The sequence below is a fragment of the Thunnus thynnus genome, chromosome 18 (genome assembly GCF_963924715.1).
Source record: "Thunnus thynnus chromosome 18, fThuThy2.1, whole genome shotgun sequence".
NCBI classification, from domain to species: domain Eukaryota; kingdom Metazoa; phylum Chordata; class Actinopteri; order Scombriformes; family Scombridae; genus Thunnus; species Thunnus thynnus.
This window is the reverse complement of record NC_089534.1, coordinates 22,530,494-22,551,565: the sequence shown is the minus strand read 5'-3', so window position 1 is coordinate 22,551,565 and position 21,072 is coordinate 22,530,494. Positions and strand designations below refer to the sequence as shown.

Genomic DNA, 21,072 nt, shown 5'->3' with positions numbered 1-21,072 from the left:
AAAAAGAGGCAGCTGAGACTTGATAGAGAACTGTGGCCAAGACAATGAAGACAGGTTTAGAACGAGCAGAAAGTGAGGATAGGTGGCAAAGGAACAAAGCTGCTTATGCCGGCTCACGTTGGCTTGGAAATGGCTTTGAAATGGAATCCACAGAGAATTTGATGCACTACGAGTTTCTGGAAGTTGTCTTGAGCTTTTTCATGCACCTTCATGGAGCTTTATATATACCTCTTCACTCCCTCCATGTATCACGGCCTACCCCACTCTCAGTTGACTCACTCATGCGATGTGGGACACTTTTTTAGTGTGGGGTGTGAGGTTGGTAGTTTTATGGCCCATTAAAAAAAGGTGTTGATTTTACTTTAGTGCGCTTTTTTTTTTTTTCGTCTCGCAGCCTTGGCATTTGTAAAGCATTGCCAGCTGAGGATTAGAACCCAGGCTTAGGTAGAGAGGGTTACATAATAAGTACTTAAAAGGTGCTAATTATTCTCCCAGGTTAAATGCTTCTCAACAAGACAGGAAGTGAGAACCTAATGGCACACGTGACAACACTTGCATTTGTCTCATAAGAAGTGTAAGTAATTGGTTACAATTGCACTTTTTTTTCAAGCATATTTTGTCCCGGTATAATTCATATCAAGTGAATTCTTTGTGAAAGAACACAAAAGCTGATAGTGAGGATCATTAATTCCCACTTGTCCGTATTGAAACAAGCACAGGCTTTCATCAGTCTCCATGATTAGACCAGAAAAGGAAAAAGTGTGTCATTGTGAGGAAGGTTATTTCCATTCTCTAATGTCATCCATCTTTTGTTCCTCAGAGACTCTGACAGCATTCTTTTTGAAAAAGACTGGTACAGTGAAATCATGACACGCCCAAGGCCAGCACAGCAAGCATTGAGTAGGGTCTTAAAATGAGCCAAACATTGTGCCGAATATACGACTTTTAAGTGATTGATGCTAAAATCTCTGCATGTCTGGATAAAGAAAATGGATCTCTGCCATTCAGTTTCTTCAATATTGAGGCTTTTACTATCACTATCGTGTCTTTATTTTTACCACGTTCAACTCAGAAAGCTCTTTGAATGACATTTGTTTGAATTTATTTTTATTTAACTTTTTACTCACTACTACTGCTTTCTCTTTTTACTAAAAAACAAAACAAAACAAAGACCAAACCTATATATTTGTGACCCGTTTTTAAAGACTTGCGTCTTCAGTAGAAATGACTGTGATTGCCACAGACAGGGCTGAGAAGTTGTAAAGTATTTGATTCATTGGCAATAAGAAAAATATAGAACATTCTTATCCTTTTCAGAACAATTTCATAAAGGATTTGGGATCAAATCTCTTTGAACTCTTTGGTGTCTCCAGTGTGGTTCCCAATAAGAATTTGGTTCTCAACTGGGAGGTGTCATGACCATCAGTAGCTGACTAGAGAGAGAAATATCTCCTTAAATCCTCTTCTGCGTTCTTGTGTGCCCTGCCAGACATCTGGACATGGTCTGTTTTATGACCTGCAACTTGAGCTAATGCTCTGCCTGAATCCAGTATACCACAGCATGATTTGTATTGTCAAGCTGTCTCTTAAAAAATCTTGCCAAAGTACACATTCTTCTCAATCACAACCTTTTTTTTTTGTCATAGTGGGCATTGATTTATAGCCAAGGCTAATAGCTGGAACATTGTAATGGGGGAAATCAATAGTCGGTCGTTGTAAAGTTTACATTTATGGAGTTATTTGTGGATTAAATTTTGACTTTGAGAACACCTGACTTTAGCAGACTAATCCTTAAATCAGTGGTAATAGGTCTGAAGTTGAGAAGCTAGAATGGCACAAACACAAACTTATGCTGAAAATCACAACTGTTGTGTCAGGAGCCTTCAGACCTCTGCTAAAGAATAAATTAGAGGTTTTTAGTATGTTATCATTTGTTTTATATGTAGTTTTAGAGATGGGTAGGTTGCCCTAACACCAGGAGTTGGTGTAAAAGCATCTGGTTAAGCTTGTCCCTTTGGCCTTAGGCATGGGCTATACTGCCAGCCCATACTATAGCTTTACCAGCTCTGACCTGTTTTGCCCTCCTCTTTTTTTCAATCCTTTCCGTTTTTTTCTCTCTTCTCTCCAAAACCCTACACGCCCTTCCCATTTCTGTCATCTCCCATCGTCATCTGTCTGCAACCCCTCTGATTTCTCCCACCTAACTTTCCGCTCTGAGTGCATTCAGTGAATTTCAGACAGAGCTTTTGCCTGGATCATATTAATCCGTTTTCTGATCGGCCTTGTCTGTCAGTGTTGGTCAGAACCGCAGCTCCCTGTACTTCCCCAGACAAGCTTGATGGATTATGCAGTTGCTTTTAAAGCTCTCACTCCATCGCATTCCTAAGATTGAATGGTTACTTACTTACTATTAGGTGTGTTTAAGAAGTCATGTAAAAAACACTGAATTCTTTTTTAGGTTGTCAGGCTAGTATCACACACAATATTTTTTTGGATTTTCTCATGAACTCTAAAACAACCCAGTTAAAACTGGATTATTTGGTTTCATATTTAACTCCCCCATGTCCCACAGACTGAGGTATGTAATCATTAACTAGTAATATTAACAGAGCATGACTAATGGACAAGTTCCTGTGAGAGTGTGGCCTTGCTAAGCCAGTCAAAGTTAGGCCATGCAGCATCAGTCACCACCAGTGTTTCAGTGGAAACTGGTGGGGTGGAACAGAAGGTCATCCGCACAGTTACTGTATATCTTATTGCTGAAGTTTGAAGGTTGATTTGTTTTCCCAATATGTGGGCCATGAATGCAAAAACTACAGGCTATTTTCTGAGAATCAGGCAGACTCATGTATTATTTGTCCCCAATCAGAAAAACAACAGCAAAGAATGAAACTGTTATGTTAATGGATAAGCAGTGGTAAAAAAAGTATACTGATGTTGGGAAGCATTTTCTAGCCCAAAGTAATATCTACAGATCTTTGATTTCTATTCGCTAGGGAAATATGAGTTGAGACTGTGAGATACAGTATGATAGGATGGAAGACAGATGTTGGCTTTATAGTTGACTCATGCTTGGGTTATGTTTGTCCTTTCATCAACTAAGCAACTGTGGGTAGTGGTAGAAAGAGTGTGTATGTACTGAGCAACTGTTCAAATGTGTTCCAGTTTGCATAGAGTAGGTTTCCCCCCAGATTGGCATGGGTGGACCATTAGCAAGCCTCATTAGGCTTAACGCCAGCATACAGAAACAGACCAGAGATGGGTCCAGGGTCCAGGTCAGCAGTCTGTACTAATAGCCTGTCGTATGGGGAGATGGCATCGGAGCTGACTGGGTTAGGCTTAGAAGATAAATGTGTGTTTTGGAGAAGAAATCAGATTTAGTTTGGTGTTGAGAATTGAAATTTGGCAAAAGTTTTTACAATACTAAGTTAGGAGTGGAAGTAATGTTGTTTCTTCTTCTTTGCTTAAAATGGATGTTAATCCCAAATATGGCTCTTTCAGTGGTTAAAAAGTCAGTCATTAGCGATTATTAATCACTAGTTATACATCTTTAGCATGTTTTTGTCTTGTCAGTATCTGTGAAATTACAATCAGTAGATGAAGATGATGATGTTGATTTCATTCTATGTTTATTTACCTTCACTAACCACATCTCTGAATTGTTACCAGATGTTGATTGGAAATGCATGCAGCCATACTACTGCAAACTAGCTGCACCCTAGAGGAATGAAAGTTTACTATGAATTAAATAGGAAACTCTAGTGTAATGTAATCTCATTCACAAGATTACATGGCATCTTGGAATTCAGATCTTCGTCAGAGCTTCGGTGTTCTGCTAATACTTCACAGGAAACAAATTCCTTGCTCGGCTCAGATGACTTTTTTTTTTTTTTTTTGTACATATTATCAATACCACTTAGCTGACTCTCTATTTAAAATGAATTGGTCTTTTTCAAAGCTTGACCAATTAACCTCTCAATCACATCAGGCCACGACCTCGCAGATTGTGTTTGTCAGCCCTGTCAAACCGAGATGCCTCTGGTCTGGGCAAACAAGATAATTACTGGACTGGTGATATCTGGTGGGAATTAGAATATGAATGTTTGTAGTCATGAGTACAAATCACAAATCAAGGCATCTCAAATGAATTCACAGACCACACAGATGGAACTTATTACAAATGTTTCTACAGTCTGCAGAGTTGGCGATTGCTGCTGCCGCAGTTCTCCAGGAAATCCAGCCAGCCTCTCCAGAGAGGAAATGAAATATGTGTGTTGGTGTGTGTTTAAAAACAACTGCCAGATCACTTGTTTGAGATGTGATTTCACTCCACACTCCACGCCTGTTAGCCTTTGTCACCAACTGTACTGGTTAGCATTCAGTTTGAGGCATATTTTGGGATTTTCCTTTGCATCCTTTTCTTTGGTGCCCATTCATACTAGTAGGGTATGAGAATTATAATAAATTCTATTACTGCTCTAATGGATGACATTCATTAGACTGTGGCAATTAAGGCTCGTGCCTCATTATAGTCATGATGACTTTTAGAATCTTGTTAGTGTGTTTGATGAACTTCGAACTTGGTTTACAGCAACCATTCTGAGATAATCCAGCACTGATATTTTGATCCCAGAGGCTTTTAGAGTTAATTTAAACAAGCTGAAAGATTTTTGGCTCCTACAAAAGACAGAAACTGTTGATTTTTCATATTGCGGTATATCCCCCTTGAATATAAACCAATAATAACAACAATAACAGTGGAATAAAATATAAAGAGTCATTAAGTTGCACACACTTTCCTCAGTCACAGTTCAGAATTTACGTCATCAAAGGGAAAGCTACTGACACTTGCTTTTGATGTTCACTCTGTCTCTGTATCTTTTTTTCATCAGCACACTGTTGTAAAACAGGTCATCGCTCTCAGTTGGATTTTGCTCCTTGGATATGAAAATCAAATCAAACTTAAGTCTCTACAGAGGGAAATACCAGTAAGACCAAAACCAGATTCCAGTCTTTCAGTGATGTTGGACACTTCTATCTTAAGGAATATGAGAAGATATATGGTACCTGTTGGGATTATAATGAAAAAACATCTTTTTGTCTGGATAGTTCAACATATACAGTGAGTCTGCAAAGCCAGTTTCTATTCATGTTTCTATTTCTTGGTTTGGGTAGGGCCCTATGATTTCCATGTGGCGGAAAACATGGATGGAATTGCGGAATTTGATATTAAAAGTCGAATCAACTGTAAAACGTGCAATATTGTTGAATTTGCCAAAATGTGGATGCAATTTATAAAAGTCAGGGTTTTCCCACCATTATAAGACTTAGGCGCAACGCCTAAACATTTTTTCACAGCGCCTAACCGAATGAACAGAAAAAAACTATTCTGAGAGTCTCTACCACGTCTTGGTGTCATTTACAAGCGTGCTATTACTGTCTTCCACTGTATGTGTTGGACTTTGACTGAGGGCGAGGTTCAGCTCCCCCCCCACAACAACTACGACAACTAGGCTCATACTGAAAGTGCAATAAAAGCTTCACAGCAACTACATCATCACTTCCATCCCAAGATAAGCTGAGATAAAATCACCAGTGCTTCCGCTTTGATTCATTTTATTATAACAGTATTTTATTTGAACCTGTGTTACCATGTTAACTGCAACTGTGGCATAAAATGGTGTTATAAAACAATAATATCGTTTATCGCAACAAAAGTAGTTATCGTGACAAGCCTAGCTGTATCCAATCAGTGCATCCCTCACAATCACTAGATTCATTTGTCCGCGGGCCACTAGGGTGAACTCATCATCCAGTTGCGCTGAATCTAATCTTCACCATAACTCCACCATGTACATCATTCTTTATTTGAGAAAGTATCCGCTTCTCTTTCAGATTCACCGGAGAGCTTTCAAGCTGTGTCATCTGCAGTTCATCGGCCTTGACCAGATAGAGCGATCAGCGGTGAGTATCCAGCTTTTTCTGTCGGGTTCGAGGGTCTTCTGTCCATGCACCGGTTCTGACGAGTGTGGGGGATAAATTCATCAGGCAGCGCCGGTACAGCTGTTGTCAAGGTTACTGTTATTCTGCTGCACGTATTCTTTCCTCTAAAGTTCTCGAAGTGAAAATCACTATATTGCAGGAGAGAGAACACCAATTTTAGTCCGTCCTTGTTGCCGCCTTTTGTTGAAAAATGTGCTACATCAGGCTACTATCAAGTTTTTAGCGACAGGCTTCCCTTTTCAAATCCTCTTTTGAACAAACATCCAGCATCCATTTTTCTTCTCTAAAATTTTCTCTTTATTTCTCGGCTGTTATTTGTTTAGCTCAAGAATTTTTTCATCCAATTATGTTGTTTTCCATGAAGAACTAAATATGCTACATTCCCACACCTCATGGAGGAAATTAGTGTCGCTCATTATTGCTGCGATTGTGTTGAAAAAGATTCAACACCACTCAATTCACCGTATATGCATTAGTCCTATCATTCACAGTCAACTTAATGGTTTTTTTCCAAGCACTTGATACCAAAATTCAAATATACTACATAGACACTAGACAGATGGTGCGTATTGCAACATTTAATGTAGTTCAAATGGCTGTCAAAAATGCAAATGGTTAAAGGTCTGGTTGTCCTATATGATATGATATAATATAATATTGCTTTGGGAATAGTATAGATTGTAAAAATGAGGAGTAATCTGCTGTGAGATAAAAAGTGGTGAGTAGGCGGCTCTTATCTATGAGATGGAAACTGCATGTTTTGTTCCAGTAAATGCTTTGCTTCTCTCTGTGTGTATTTCTTTCTCTCTCTCTCGCTTCTTTTTCTTTCTCTCTCACCTCCTCCTCCAGCCAGCAATGCTGCTCTCATCCCCTCCCACACACACACACACACACACACACACACACACACACAAACACACACAGATACAGACACTACTATATTCACACAAGAACGAGGGAGAGAGAGAGGGGGGGGGGGTAGAAAGTCTGGGAATGAGAGATGGTTGCGAGAGCGAGCGAAAAACACACCAGGGAAGAAAGATAGAGATGATAATAGAAAGTGGAAGAAAAGAATATAATGAGATGGAGAGCGATCAAACAGCTAGGAAAAATGTGAAGAAAAAAAAAGTGTTCTATTAAAAGCCATCAGGGTCCAAAAGTAACACAAGCGGTCAATAAAATCACCAGATGATTAAGGACCCTGAAAGTCACTCAGTCTGTTTTTAATAAAAGAGATACAATCCCAATCTTCAATATTTGTTTGAGAAAATATATGGCAGCAAACACAGACCAGCATCCTTATCTATAACATATAGACTACACATTGATTTATGTAAGCAACCTCCTTCACCAAACTGCAACACCGACTGTATAATGTCGTGTGATTATACGTGGATGTAAAGGATACACAATGGTTATATCTATATTCAATGCTAAGTCCACATCGGCCTATTATATATCGCCTGAATGGTAATGGACTCTCTTTGAACAGCCTTCCCGTCGCATATTTGCCCTGGTTTTCCGTGTTTTGCTCAGCCCCCTAGCAAACGCTGCATGGCCTTGAAAAAGTGTCAGTAGTTATATTACAGGCTCAGATGTGTTTACATGCCGGGAGACTGTGCTTTAAGGGGTTTGTATCATTATAGATGGTACCCCTAGTAGTGCTTCCTCTGCCAGCTGTGTTTCTGTGAGGGGAGGTTTGAAGGAGGGATGGATGGACGGATGCAAAGAAAAGAGGGTGATGGGATAGTTGACTTAATGGACTGACTACTCACTTGCTCTCTGTATCCATCTCCCTCTTTCCCACTTTCAGTCTCGGCATCTCATCTCCTCCCACATGCTCTCACTTTGAGTGAGGAATCAATCCTTCTCACTTCCATTATCTCTCCCTATCTATCTCCGTCCCTTCTCCCTGCCACTTCATTCTGGCCGTTCCGTGCCAATCGAATACTCTCGCTGTGGGCACAAATGAGCGTGTGTCTCTCCAGTCCCGCAGCAATCATACCACGTCCTCATTAGATCTATTCCAGCGTACCGCCTTATCCCGCTTCACCCCTTTCCCTGTGTAATTGGGCAGAAATCTCAGCCTACCTATCAGCAGGAGCTCCAGTACAAATGCCGCAATTTACTCCTTACTGCTATAAGGGCTGTAAGCAATGTGTAGGTTTTGACAATGGCCTTAGGGTAACTATGGGTCAGTGCTGTCCAGTTCCAGTTTCAGTAAATGGGTGTATCTGAGTGAGTCAGATATTATTCAAACCACCATCTTTTTCTACCTTTTGGAAAACAGTCCAGACAGAAAAAGACAGCCTTGGGAAATAAAATGTACTGTGTTTCCTTCCAGGCTTTCTAGGTCAAATTAGACATTTTTTTATGGTGAATATTGTCATGTTTTTAACCTCATGACTAATGTTGAAGATATGACAGGGTTGCTTATTTGTGTTGGCCCTGCAGATGATCTGCGCAGAGTACTCTCCAGAATGTTTTGAAAATGTTTTAGATAAATAGACTTAAGTAATACAATCAATAAAACCTTGCAGGCTACCTTCTAAAAAACCAGTCATTTCACTGTGCATGGTTGATTCAAGCAATCATTGTGAAAGCATCTATTCTGTCCAAGTATTGAGTCTAAAAAAAAAACTATAAATGTGATTTATATCTCCCAAAGGACCCTCAACAGACATTTTTTAGGGATCACATTTGTGCAATATCCATGTTACATTCATTCATACAATACATAACTCTCTCAGAAATAAACAAGTGTCGAGCATGAGAGAAGACAAAACGAAGGAAACATGGAAGCAAAACTTCTTCATCTCTTTAGTTTTGGCTTCATGTTGCACTATTTTTAGAGCTTGTATTTCTACAAGATTAGTGGGTTGTGTGGCACTAAAAACTGCCAAGCATATAAACACAGTCTTTACATTTATGGAAATTATGCGTGATCCTCAGAAAAAAAAAAAAAAAAAAAAAGTAGTTTATTTATATAGCATCATTATATAGTAAATGTTACAAAGTGCTTCGCAATAAAAGACAGAAGCTGTAAACATAAAAATACAGACACAATAAAAACACATTCATAAAAGCCAGTGGTGGGTGGTGTCAAAGACTAAACACAGTGTGGGAAACCTACAGTATTTGCTCTGTGGAACCATTTTCAAAGCTAAAAAAGTTCCCCCTTGAAGTAAAGCATATATGTTGCGGATTGCGATTCATGAGATTTCTAAACACATTTAGGAGGAGGCAAAAATATATGTAATATTAACATGTGACTGGGTACAGTAACAATGTAGAAATGTTGGCAATAATTGGAAGGGACATCCGGAAACCTTGATCAAAGAGTTTTTTTTTTTGGAGACTCTGTACTTGCTTGTCTCTGAGTTGCAGGAATATTATATTCTAATAGTGGCAGCTGGAGGTAGTCCTAGTTGAAACAGATCATGTGTTGATAAAAACAGTAGAGTAGTGTTAACACACCCTAACACTCAAGCAGATAATCTGTTGTTTATTGAGCTGTTGCAGAAGCAGTTTGTAAGTGTTTTTATTTCTTGAAAGTCAGTCTCACCCAGACTTCAGTCTTGAGTATGAATGGCTCACCCATTCCATATCCGACCTGTCACTTCCTCAGGGGAAAGCAGGAAGAGGAAGTGGCTGAGATGTGTTTCCTGTTGGAATGTGAGACAGCTTCCTTGGCCGCAGTTAAAGGCTGGCACAGCCCTGAGTCGGAAAGCCACAGGAAGGAACAGGGCTTCCTCACTTGACTGCACATTACGGCCGCCTGCATTAAACTTTTACTTTATCCACACCTTTTATACAAGGTAGATGCAGCTAGTTTTATACTGAGGCCATTAGTCTAGTCTCTCACAAAGCTATTCCTTCTTCACACCTTTGCTCCTTTTTCCTTTTATGAACATATCCATTTGCTGTCATATCTTGTTTATATTATCAAAAGGTGTTTTTAGACTCTCATTGTGATCATCATCATCCTCCAACATGTTCAAGACAAAGGCCTTGACTTGGGCTTTCTCACAGCATGATGCATAGTAGGGGTGCTTCTATCATTCCACGTAGAACTGATAGTGACCAATTTCATGTTATTATGATCAGCTGATCCAGTAGCCAAACAGTCCCCATTCATAATCATTTTTACATAAATGTTCTCTATAACAGACCCTTGGGAAGACACATTTTTGCTGTTTGGGTAACAGTGTTATTTTTATTGTTAGACTCGTTAGACATCAAAATTTCAGTTATTGAATGCACATTGCAGCTGATCGGACTGATCTGATACATCATAACATAACTGAGTTGACAGACAAATTACAGATTAAACTCAAGCGTATCACTCCCAAATTTTATATTTTGTTTATTTTCTGATTCACCATCTAGTTAAAAATAGTGCATCTGTGGTAATTGTAGGTCTGGTCAACAAAACAACCATAAACAACTTTCTTCATTTATTAGAGAGACTTTTGTTTTCATGATCTGTTATTTCCCCAATGAACTTTTATTATGGATAAAATTAAAGAGTAAGAGAGTCTGTCAGCAAAAAACACATTTCAAGCATTATTTATCGTCATTTTCATTTAGTCACATGTGAGGCTGGGGTTTAATGTGAGTTACATAATTTCCATTTTCCTTGAAACATTTAGTCTAATAGATAACTTCAAGTATTCAAAAGACACCCTTAACATATTCTGGGTTATTAAATAATGAATTCAAAATCGGAATATCAATTAATATAGACACACATAATTAATAAATAATATAAATACATTCTGCCAGTAGAGATGGTTCACGTGCCTCTGAGAAGGACACAGTATAAATAGAGAATGCGGGTTTTATTCATGTGCAGGTGTTTGTCAAACGGGTAACAGGCTACAGAGAGAAAACACTGCTGCTCTGGCACTGATCACCTTTTTTAGTATTAGCACGGTGCACATGTGTGCAGACCCAAATTCCATTAAACGTCGCTAGAGCTGTTAAAGCCGACTGACAGCTGATCCATCTGTGATCAGCTGCTGCCATCATCAGAAATGGACATTGCTTCATGCGATGCTCCAGAGGAAAGGATCGCCTCATTTCTCTAAAAACACATTTACTCCTTTCCTCTCTGCTTGCAACATTTCCTTGCATGTTCAGTGGGAAGGACTAAGATGCAAAGAAGAGACGCAAGTGAGGGAAATATAGGTGCAATTTAAGGGAATTGGGATGTACACTATGTTAGGTAATAGTGAGGATATTGTTTAAAGAAATTTAAAATGGGAATACAGAATGGGGGAAATCACTTTCGGAACCAGAGGTCCCTCCTACTTTGCAGCTTGATTACCACTAAGCCTTATGGCTATACCAGCTACTAACAAGTCACAACATATACTGAATGTCAAGATAACAAATGACAACCTGCAGCCGTGACACACATTGAAAATGATTTACAATATCACATCTTGTCATACTATGTTACACTTGATCTTTTTAAATATGCTTATGTAGATTTCTTTTCAAAAAATGTGCATTTCTTTTAGTTTTACATAGCTGTTGTATGTTAGAAGGTTGTGCTTGTAATTTTGTGTAGAATTCCTCTGTGGCTTTATTCATAATTCCCTTATTTGTCATTCATCAAGACATCATTTCTCACCTACTGTCCACGTGTCTGTCTGTCTGTTTATCCTGCTGTTCCGGCTCCTTCTTACATAGGCATACACACATACACAAGTACATGGAAGAGTGAGCTGCTTTCATTTCTCAGTCCTACTCACTCCTCTCCTTACTGCAGTGCTGTTCCAACTCACTGTTGCCCACGCAGAGCTGCACCATTTTGGAAATCTGCAGCTCTTTTCTGATGGATGTAATCCATGGCTTATTTTCTGTGGCTAAAGAAGTCACCTGTGCTGTGAATCAATGAATAGCAGGACATCATTTTTTCACTGTCAAATTGTTTTTTCAATTATTTCAAAATGTACTGTACATCGTGTTGCCAGTAGAAATTGAACCTTGAATTACAGAGTTGAAACAGAGCTAGTGAGACCATGTTAAGATGTACTTCCATCTAAGAACATATAATTATCATCTACATTTCTGTTTCTGTCCCTGCCTTTCTTCTTCCATCTCTGGACTTTATGTACCAGTATTTTGCAATGCATCAAATTGTTTTTCTTGTTTAACAGCAACCCAGATTTGCTTTGGATATATGCATTTTTAGGTTTATTCTGGAACTCCATTAGAGTAGCTTTGCATGATTCACAGTTCAAAAAACTCCTTATTTATCTTATACTGGCCCTTTATTCAGCCCCTCAGTTTAGCCTCTGTCTCTAACAGGCAGTTTTAGCTCTTGTCTCTTTGAGGCCCCCCTCGTGATGAGCCCACTCTATTCTGATTGGACAGATTTCTGGAAGCCTGCTGAGGTGTAGCCGTATCAGTCGTGTTAAGTTACCACTGATGCAAACCCAACAATTCTTGCTTCACTGCTTTAAATAAAAAGCTTTTAAATGACAAAATAACAGGAGACTTTTATTGTGAAGAATTTACAGGAAATTAAACGTGTTCCTCACCGAATTGGCAGAGCTTCGTTAGCGATGCTAAAAACCGGTTGACACAACAACATATGGAGATATATATATTTACTTTTTCTAGCAGATCAGTCAGAAATAATGCAGGGAGGAAGTATAAGCAGAAACAGCCACAGTGATGATGATGTCTGACGAAGAGCTGCATATGACCAGCACACCTCCAACTGGTAAACTACTTTGCTCTGCTGTGTGTTAGAAAAACACTCACAACATGCCAGCTCAACTTGAGTCATGGCTTGGTGTGACTACCCCCAAAACGATGGAAAAATGCCATGATGTTAGTGGAGCGGAGCAGTGAACTGGCGCGCTGTGTGTGGAGCAGATGACCATATAAAGAAATCCGTCACGAGTTGACGTCAGCTCGGGCTGAAAGTAGAAAAAAAGTTTGAGGAGTGTGAAGCCTGTGCTTTTTGCTCACAGGGATTACTTCTACATACGTTTACTACAGTATTTGACACTTTGGCCTCATTTAATATGAACATCTGACATTATGTATATGACTGAAAATAAGGAAAAACATAATCCGTCCTCTTTAAATCAGATTTGTAGAGATGCGCTGATCCACTTTTTTTCAGTGCCGATCAGATTCTGATACCTGAATTTGGATATCTAACGAAACCGATACCAGACCTCTTTTTTCCTGAATATTATTATTATTACTGTATTACTGTATCATTGTTATTATTATTGTTGTTATTGTTGGTATTATGTGTAAGGTTACATGATGCTGCAGTAAACCAGTGTGTGTGGAGTGTGACTTTACTTTTCCGATACTTTCCACTGGGGAGTTGTGCTGACCCAAAACAGCATGCAGACAGAAACTGGGGTTAAAAACAAATTAATTTATTATTTAGCTAAAACACAAGTTAAGAACAGATTTAAAACACAAGTTAAAAGTCAAAGTCTCTTAGAAGAAATAAAACACTGCTAAAGAAAAATAAAATGCATCAGTTGCAAAAGGATCCAGTTTCTAATTTAGCTAACAGGAGTCCTGTTTTAGCTTTGGTTGCAGCATGCGGGTGATCTCTAGTCCCTGACCGCCTCGTGGCGTCTCCAACTGGCAAATACGGATGGTGAAAACAAATCAACAGACTTATCTGTCTCGGTCTCCTACTGCATCAATAGTCCAGCTATATTAACTAATAGGGATGAGCCAAAATAATAGCGCACCTTCACCACTTTTCAGCTTTTCCACAAAACGTGTCCCTCTTTCCTGCAGCGGCCTGCGGGTGCAGCGTGCCGTGTTTGCTGAGCTCCGTCTCCTTCCCTCTGCCTCACTCGCAGCTTCTGTGGGGTGTCGGCTGTTCTCCAAGCTTTTACACTCTCCTTATTCGCGACCAGGCCATAGGCTGGCATCTTCTCTTCGTTCTTAGATATCTATAGATGCTCGTGAGCTCTGCTTCTCTCCCAGCTGGCCAAAACAACAGACTATGGAATCTGGATCTGTACGTGGGTCGGTAAACATCAGTCCGAAATCCGATGAGCGAATGACGTCAGTATTGGCACCTGATACTGACATTTGATTGGATCAGCCCCAACTCTAATGATTTGAATATGACAAAGCCCATGTCTCTTACCAGGTTTCATTAGTCTTTGGCTTTGCTGACAGGGTCTTAGATTGGTTTCCCTTTCCATTTTTTTTTTGCTGTCCCTCTCAATCCTGTTTGTTTCTCCCTCTTGCTTTCTTCCATTTTTTTCCCCTTCTTAAATGCCCCACTCTTTAATACATTTAATTTCTCATCTTTCTCTACATATCTCCTCTCCATCCTCTTTCTCAACACCCTCTCCTCTCTCTCTTGCTTTATCTCTCCACAGTACATCAGCCCCCAGCCACCATGTTAATTACACCATAGTTCTTTTTCTCTATTATTCACCACTCTGCTATTTCTGTCACCCTCACTGCTGTGCCTGCTTTTGCTGCGTTGCCAGCATTTTGCTAGGGTCTGCAGTGGCTGTTGAAATGAGGGTGGGGGCGTGTACTGGTGCCCAATTCAACAACAAATGGCTGTTTAGCGTCATCTGATTGGCACAGATTAGAGGGCTCTTTCTTGGTGGTGGTGCGGAGGTGGCTCTTGGAGAGGACCAGGCAGCTTCATTGCTGCTGTCATAGCACAGCTGACTGAAGCACTTGCCTGGAATGTGTTTTACCATTCTAATGAGATTTTGTATGTAACTGCATGGATGAAGACACCAAAAACGGGTTAGTGACTGCTCACATAAAGCCAAGTTTCACCTGATTAATTGTTTTATTTTTAACATTGCCACCTCTCTGCTGAGGTCGAACCTGCCTACAAACAGATCAAACAGCCCGACCAGTGGGATGGGAAAAGTAATCACTTCTTGAATGCATTACAAATCTCTCTTGAACAGATTAGCATTGATGCACAAAACTTCTTAATCGAAATTCAGAAACTTCCCCAACGCTATTAAATGTTGACTGCTATGCTAATAGCCAACCACTTGCCTCTGCCTGGCTGGCTTCTTTTCTATACCTTAGTGAAGGCACATTTTGTGGAAAAGGGGATAATGACTGAACTTGTTGAACATGATTTTAATCAGCGCCTTGACCTTGTTTAGTTTAACAAAGTTAAATTAACCAGTCCTGACAAGTATGCTATGTGCTTTGTCAAAAACACATGGCCTTAATGAATTGTAACTTTGTGCATTTCAATATCTGATCCAGTGCTTTTTACTAATATTGTACCCATACCAATAGTATTGAATTAGTGCTGTACAGCTACTGCCATATCCCTCTGAGGCTGTAAAACCTGAACAGTATCCTTAAAACATTATCCCTGCAGCTTGGTTTGTTTCACTTGATAATTTTTAGGCACTAAAAGGGGTATAATAGATGGTCTGGAACCTATCAGATTAGACCTTCGTTCAGTCTGTGTGTGTGTGTGTGAGTGTATGTTTATGTTCTCCACTGATAACTTATTTAAAATAATTATCTTATGGAGACACCCAAGAATGAACAACGTGCAACAGCATGCGTTTTGCAGTAAATGTCAACAAGTGCCATCCTTTGTTAACCTTGTAATGCAATGACTCTTAGCAAAGTACTTTTCTCAAATTAGCCCTTTTGCTACAACTTCTGTGTCTGGCTTGGGTTATGTTTAGGTAATTCAGTTTAAGCTACTGTATTGTGCTACACTTGCTGATTGTTAACAGTAGTGATTTGTATTGAAGATTAAAGACAAGAGGTGTATATGTACCAAGAGTAATGTTGGGCACCATAGCTTAACAGACAGAAAACAAGAGCACCACACACAGATACTCGGAACTTTAACTAAAATTATAATATCCCTCCATTTCCCTCCATTTTAAAAAAAAAAAGATGACTGGTAATGCAAAACTCACATCTGAGTCAAAATCTTTCATTTGTAGTAACCCTGTTGGGGCAGTTGGTGTATTGCATCAAGGATGGCTTAGTTTATGCAACAGGTTTTATGTCCACTGGATTTACAGTTCAGGAATTGAATTTATGTAGTGCCCTATCTGTCCATTTAGCAGCCACCTGTCGGCCTCATGGATGGTTGTACAGCCTGAACCAAGCCTGGATATAACTTAACGGGGTTCCCTCAATAGATTGACATGGAACAGAAAATGTGCATGGTGCAATATCCCACCATCATAACTGTACAAACTGAACCTGTATGTGTTGCATAAGCCATTTAAAATCCATTCTACAGAGGCCAAAACAATTCAATATCAACTAGATCCAAGAGGACCTTACAGTTGGACATGTTTGTTCTACTCCTGCCTAGTAAAATACAGTGTGCCCAAATGAAGTCAGCACAATTATAGAGTTGTTTTTCTGCAGTTAGTTGGAAAGAACATTTTGATTCAACTCACGACAGGTGAAGCCATGCTCACCTGTTGTTCATGTGAATTTGTTGTTGGCTAAATATTAAAAGTGACATCTCAAGTGTGAATAACAGAGTGATCTTACAGTGAGAGGGGCAGTTATAGTTTGAGTTGTGAGGTAACATAGTTACATCACTATTATCAGCCTATACTGTAAATAGCAGACCAGCCTGCAGGGAAAATCACTTTACCTATCCACCAACCAACCAACCCCCACCCTCCCAAAATCCTCTCTGCTCACCATAAATAATAATAGATCAGGCTGTCACGAGGGCAATTGACTGTATGGACCTGATTCATCAGACCTCAAACGACCCAAATACTGCTGTCTTGTGTGAGTGTTTAAAAGCCACAGTGATAGTGAAGATCAGAGTAGTATAGCTTTTGGCTGGATATGGATCAGCAGTGCTTTAAAGTTTAGTTCAATACAGAGGCACTGCCAAAATAACAGATACATTTTTCAGTATTATACAAACCAGTAGAGGTGCAATGGATCACTCAACTCATTGTTTGGATCGTATCACTGTTTTGAGTCACGGATTGGATCACTTCTCAGATCAGCTTGGAATGCTGTGTTCTCAACAAAAGCAACAAAAGAAATTAAATTAAAATAAATAATATCAAAGTTTTTGCACTGTACAAAAAACTAGAAAAAAAGTCTTGATTGGCTACTTATTCTTACAGCCTTGGAATGCTGGGCACATTTCAACACTCTACAAAAAACCTTGTATTCAAGTCCTAATTGGCTGGATCAATCGAAAGATAAAGTGATCACTGTAAGGCCTAAAGGAAAAATTGTCACTTGGTGCATTCAATTTGCTTATAATTGTGTCCTCTCCTTCATGAGCACTGGAGTCAAAAAAGACTGGGTAGGTGAAAGCAAGCAAAGTAGTATTGTTACCATGTTGCATTAAACTATATAGTCTCTTTTCAGAACAGTGCTCATGGAGATACGGACATAAGCAAATAAAATGGGGCCCTTACTTTTTGCAGCACAGACTGCATGTTGGATCACTACACGCCATTCTCCTGGGTCGTTTAAAGAAAAATTCCAGGGCTTTCTGGTAGTCCATCTCAGCCACGGGGGGTCTGTTTATTTTGACTCGCATACAGGCTGTCAGGCTTTTCCCCTGCAGCCTGTTTCTGAGGTCTGTCTTGATCTACTGAAGAATTCAATTCAATTCAATTTTATTTATATAGTGCCAAATCACAACAAAAGTCATCTCAGAGCACTTTCCACATAGAGCAGGTCTAGACCGTACTCTTTAATTTACAGAGACCCAACAATTCCTCTGTGAGCAAGCACAATATGAATAATGAATGAATTATGAGTCATTACATAAGTACAGCTATTGCCAATTAGAATTGACCAACAAAAATGCAACTTGGCAGAGCACATACCTACATAAACTGCTAACACGCTAACAGACAGGGGAAAATATAATAATCTGAGCATGGTTTATCCTGTTCATGGTGGAGAAGTCTCTCAACTGCCAGTACAGCTGCCAGGTTCCTCTGAAGAGTTGAAATAGCTGTGTCCTGGGACAGCCATCTTTTGTCCTTTACCTCCTAATAAGCCAAGAACACATTGGGAGATTTATAAGTCTAAGACAGTGGAGTGGAAGATTATATCTAAAGAAGGCATGTAAACATACTTGCAAATGACACTTCAGACCCATTAGATGCTGGTTTGGACGTTCTTCAAAATTCCTGTTAGCAACACACTGTCTGTCCTTGACTCGTAACTACAGCAGTTGGTTTATTTTGTCTTCAATGAGACATTAAGTTTTGCAATTAATCTGCGGTTCACATGCGTGCCAAACTGTGGGGGGGCAATCAGTACAGATCACGGATCAACTATGTTCTATTACACCACTACAAACCAGTAAAACAACAAAACTCCTCATCAACAAAAGTTGAGCATAGTAGATGTTCCTGTTATTGTGTCTAAACACTGTATATATATATCTTGTGAATCAATACTGTATAAACAGGTATTGTATTATAGAACAATTGCATGTATATTCCGCATTCTTACTTTATAAATGTATTTATTTTATTATGATAAAGAAACGTAGATGAATCTCATTGCACAGTGGAGGTAAAGAGGAGGGGAACTGAGTGTTGGACACCTGAAACACAGTGAGAGGAAGGCATGGAGGTTTGTGTTATGTGTGTGTTAAAGAGAGACGGACCTGAAGACACAGTGAGGGTGAGACAGGTATTGTTGTTTTTCTATGGAAATGGTTTGTGGCTTTGACTAAACTGCACTGCTGAGCAGGAGAAGCAGTCATACATTTGATGTTGTGGTAAACCCTGCTTCCTGTGCGTGTTCTCAATGTACTAGTTGACCCATCTTTTCAACTGTTTGCTGTGGTAACAGTACAAACATATACACACACACACACACACACACACACACACACACACGCTTGCACACAGGGGATGCAGGCAAGGCCATAGCTATTTGTGTCATTGTTGCACACTGTGGCCTTGAAACACTAAGTGGCTCTTACCTTTACTTATCTTCCCTCTTTCTTTTGCTCCATTTTCTATCATCCCTATCTCTTCTTTTCCCCATAGACAGGCATCATCATGGCTGTTAATCTTAAGGGATGGCATAAAGGCAGTTTGGACAGTGTGTTAACATTAGGGGTGTAACTGTACACAAAATTCATGGTTCGGTATGTACCTCGATTTTGGGGTCACGGTTCAGTTCGAGTTCGGTACAACAGAAAAAAAGAAAGGTAGAAAATAACATTTTGGTCCTTTATTTTGAAAAATGTAAATATCTAACAATGGCTCATTGGTCATAACCATTACTGAAACTAGGGGTAGGCGATATGGCAAAAATATCATATCATGATTTTTTTCAGGCAGGATAACGATCTACAATCTTATCATGATTCTTCTTCATGTTGGTTTTTAAGACTATTTTGCAAGTTACTGAACAGTCATCAAGATTCAAAAAAACTTTGTCTATCACATGATAGAAATTTGTCTTGCGTTAGCAGCTCACAAACAACATAAAAACATAGACTCATGAATGACTCACATAAAATTACATTAAACCACAAACAATTCCATATATAAATAAGAGCAGGTGTACAAAGCTGCATTAAAAAGTAATGAAAGTCTATTTGGCCTCGTTTAAAATGGAAATTGCGGTGTGAAACCAAACTAACAGTGTAACCAAACTAATTTCACAGCTGAAAAGCAAACAGTTGATGTTGTGTAGAAGCATTAGTGTGTCGTTTCGGATAACAGCAGGATGTGCACCATTTATTAAAAAAAAGAAAAAGAAAAAAAACGGCACCAGCACAGTACACCAGAGCTGACATCACCATAGCTTGCAGCATGATAGAAGCAAGTGCTACCAGTTATCAGGCAAGCTAACCGGTAAACGATGGTGTTCACCTGTAGCCCAACTGTCAGTTTAACATGATGTGCAGCAAGTGAGCTTCCTAGCAGGACATGAGAACTGCTGCAGATTTCACCAGCAGATCGAAGACGTGGTATGAGGTGCTCTGTCACTCGTTAGCCTCCAGCTAGTAGACTTTGCTCTGTCACAGAGCTGAACTGATACAATGTGCACTGTAGCACGATACTAACGATTTCTCTATTAAGGCAGATTGTGGAGACATTTTAATCATTCACAATTTAATATTGTCATATCACACACCATAACTGAAAAAATTTCGTCTTGATTCAGTGGAAAAGGAAAACAACCTTTCTGTTTTGTGCAAGGAGTCAGGACGCCTGCTGACAGCTGTTTTATGCTGATTTATGGTCACTCAGAACTGGTTCTTTCGACGTGCTGTCCGACCATATTGGAAATCAAATGTGTTTATAGTTGTTCTGAATGGCTTAAACTATTTTGACAGTAACTGTTTGGGTCACGGAGCATACCGAACCGAGGAAAAGATATCACCGCATCCTCACATCCCGTTAGACTCTGAATATAATAAACTTTATCAAGCTGAGATGAAAGAGCTAGAGGGTAATCCTAGTAACATTCAGTGTTTTTTTCTGTTCTCTTAGGTGCTTTTTGCAAACAGGAGATCCAGACACCCACAGTCAAAGGAGAACAGTTTATCAAGGCCAAGGTAAGAATATTTCACATATTTCATAAAGCATGTGCTTTTACCAGCTTTGGTGCCATGCAAGAAAGAGGATCTTGATTTGACGAGCCACAATGAAACAATACAAGTGTCAATGGAGCCATGGAGAAATGTGTCACAAATATAGAAATGAGATGTTCCAGATTCGTGATTAAGTGCTTCAAATACATCTGATTGGCTAATGAGATGCTTAAAAGCTGCTGCTAAAATGGAGGTTTGAAACAGTGTGGTCATATGTACGAAAAGGGTCAAAGATTTTAAAACGTATTCATGCACAAAACCTTTAAGATGGCTGGAGCCAAAGCAAAATACATTAATTCCACTGTAAAGTGACAGCCACTTACTGTAACTATTACTGCACACACACACAGACTGCTTTGTCATCAGTCAGTCAAATCTCAGTGGCTATCTCCTCCCACTACCTCCATCGCCATTCTGTGAAAGCAGGGGATCCAGGAGTGTGTGCCGTAGAATGCCTCCGCAATTTCACGCTGGACAGGAAAAAGACAACA

The 21,072-nt window shown here is 39.5% G+C and overlaps 1 protein-coding gene across 2 annotated transcripts in view; it reads left to right on the top strand.

The window, feature by feature from the left end:
• Positions 1 to 21,072, top strand: part of sipa1l1 (signal-induced proliferation-associated 1 like 1) — a 96,821-nt gene that overhangs the window by 24,476 nt on the left and 51,273 nt on the right. For both annotated transcript variants that reach the window (XM_067571645.1, XM_067571644.1), the window contains exons 3-4: positions 5,896 to 5,964; positions 20,481 to 20,545. The gene's annotated coding sequence lies outside the window, so the exon portion shown is untranslated. The remainder of the gene's footprint in view (positions 1 to 5,895; positions 5,965 to 20,480; positions 20,546 to 21,072) is intronic.